The sequence below is a fragment of the Colobus angolensis genome, unplaced genomic scaffold (genome assembly GCF_000951035.1).
Source record: "Colobus angolensis palliatus isolate OR3802 unplaced genomic scaffold, Cang.pa_1.0 Scaffold200, whole genome shotgun sequence".
In the NCBI taxonomy this organism is placed as follows: domain Eukaryota; kingdom Metazoa; phylum Chordata; class Mammalia; order Primates; family Cercopithecidae; genus Colobus; species Colobus angolensis.
The window spans coordinates 704,681-707,605 of NW_012115156.1; positions in this window are offsets into that span (position 1 = coordinate 704,681).

Genomic DNA, 2,925 nt, shown 5'->3' on the forward strand with positions numbered 1-2,925 from the left:
TGATCCTCCTGCCTCTGCCTCCATAAGTGCTGGGATTATAGGTGTGAACCATCATGCCTGGCCAAGGAAAAATAATTATTCCTAACAGTAAAACACAGTGAGGCTAATGATGGTGGAAGACATGTTATCAAAGGAAAACACTGACTTATGAGGAAAAATGATTAATCAGGTATTGGGAGAGATGACTTATGAAGGTCACTGTGGCAGTGGAACAAGCCTTTTGGGATAAGGACATTTATTTAATCTGTGTCAGTCTTTCTCACTTCTCATAGGTCTTTGAGAGCCACCTTAATGCAAAATACATGGGGGTTAGGTTATATTTTTCCAGTAGAAGACAAAATGTAGCAATCACTCTTTCTTCCCTCATTGTCAAAATTCTTCCCGTTTAAGGATCTCAGAATCCTGCAGTTAGCTACGATCATGTATTGACTTTATCAGAAATGTGTAACATGAAATGTGTAAAGGGAAGCAATCTATTTTTTTAAAAAAGAGTCTTCATTATATGGCAACTTTCCATCTATTTTTATAGTCATACAGCTATAAATATATAAGAATGATATATCTAAAACAAATTGAAATAAAATTATAAATCTTTTACTTTTCTCAAACTATTCTATATCTGTGTTTTGACTGTAAGTCACCTCAATGCCATTGTTTAAGATGGCCAGAATCTACATATCTACTTTTTTTTTTTTTTGGTAGAAATTTCATTTTCCAACAAAAAGCCACATCGGATGTTCTTCCATGGTCTAATAATGAGTGTAAAACTAGAAGATGGTGCTTTTGTGTTGATAAACACATCAAGGTGGTGGGAGGGTGGTGCACCTGGAGAAGGTATGGATGCTCTGTGCACTACCACTTCCTGTACCTTGCCCTATGCATCTCATCTACGCAGCTGTTCCTGAGTTGTATATCTTTAATAATAAACCAGAAAACTGGATATGACGTGAGATGGTGACACAGTAATAATCTCATCATTTCTGATGATCTGAAGAGTGCCCAAAAAGTGCATCGAAAGATTAGTTTGTGCACTGGGCTCATCTTGATTCACCTGGTCACTACTACTGGGAGGTCGTTGGGAACATGCAAAGAATGGCATCTGTACATTGGCCAAAAAAAAAAAAAAAAGCAAAAAACTCTCTTTGCCAACAAGAAACGTTACAACTGTTTATAGAACTTGGAATTTCGACTGTAACTAAGAGAAACAGAAGTTACGTCTCCACCAACACAATGCCTCAGATTGCCTTCCGCATGGAACTCCAAATACACAAGAGAGTTTTCCTGGATATAGACATTGGAAACATTTCATTTTTCAACATTAGCAATGGTGCAGTGGTGTGATCTCGGCTCCCTGCAACCTCCACCTTCTGGGCTTAAGCGATCCACCTCAGCCTCCCGAGTAGCTAGGACTGCAGGCATGTGCCACTGCACTCAGCTAATTTTTAAATTTTTTTTTGTCGAGATGGGTTTCATTATATTGCCCAGGCTGGTCTTGAACTCCTGGGCTCAAGCAATCCTCCTGCCTTGGCGTCCCAAAGTGCTGGGATTACAGGCGTAAGCTACCAGGCCTGGCCTTCCGACATCTTTGTATTCACTAAAATTTCTCCCTCTGAACCACTGAGCCCATTCTTTTCACCTTCAAATCCAAATAATGATGATTAGGGCACTCTGAGTATATATACTGTCATGCAACTAAGTTCAGTAATCCTAGCAGTATATGCTGGGGAAGATCATCAGACTGAAACCACACACACACACACACACACACACACACACACACACAAATATTTGGAAAAGATTTACTTAAAGAAATATTCTATTATGTTGACTCATTAAAATGTTAAAGGTCAAAATGTATGGAACCTCTTAAAATCATAAGCACAGATTTTAATAGTCTAATATTAATCAGAAAAGACACTACATGTTTAATATTGTATGTTGATAAAAAAGTTTGCTTTGGGGTCTGGGATTTGACTTCTGTATTTGTACCTCTCGAACTGTCAGATCATATCATAGCATTTTAGTTTGTTCTAAACACTAGCCAGTGTATTACGAAGGTTTTTAACTCTTGAAAAGTATTTTGTTATGTCCAAGAATTGCATGATTCATTAAAACAAAAGTCTTTACAATGCTTAATCTACTATAAGCCAGTAAATAAATTTAAGGAGTAAGAAAATAACATATGGCTATAAAATTTTCTGAAAAAAATCTGAAAGATGAGAAATTTCAATATAGTTTTTTTGCTGGTTACAGCCTGCCCTTAATAGCTCAATTTCTGCCTAAAAATTTATTTCAGGTTACACATTTTTATTTCACAAATTTGCTAGAAGAATATGATTTAACAATAGATGTTAACATCTTTTGGTAGTAAAAGTGTTTGTAAATGTTTGGCCTTCTTGTTATTAGTAACATAGTAATCCCCCAGCCCCACAGTTTCGCTTTCCTCAGTTTCAGTTACCTGTGGTCAACAATGGTCTGAAAATATTAAATAGAAAATTCCAGAAAAATGAATTGGTAAATTTTAAATTGCATGCTGTTCTGAGTAGCCCGATTGGTAGGTGAATCATCCCTTTGCCCAGTATATCTGTCTACACTCTCTGCCTGTTAGTCACTTAGTAGCCTTCCCAGTTTTCAGATCCATTGTCACAGTGCTTGTGTTCAAGGAACTCTTATTTTACTTACTAATGGCTCCAAGTGCAAGCATAATGATGCTGGCAATTTGAATATGCCAAAGAGAAGCCATAAAGTGCTTTCCTTAAATGATGGTGGCTCAAGCCTGTAATCCCAGCACTCTGGGAGGCCGAGACGGGTGGATCACAAGGTCAGGAGATGGAGACCATCCTGGCTAACACGGTGAAACCCCGTCTCTATTAAAAAATACAAAAAACTAGCCGGGCGAGGTGGCGGGCGCCTGTAGTCCCAGCT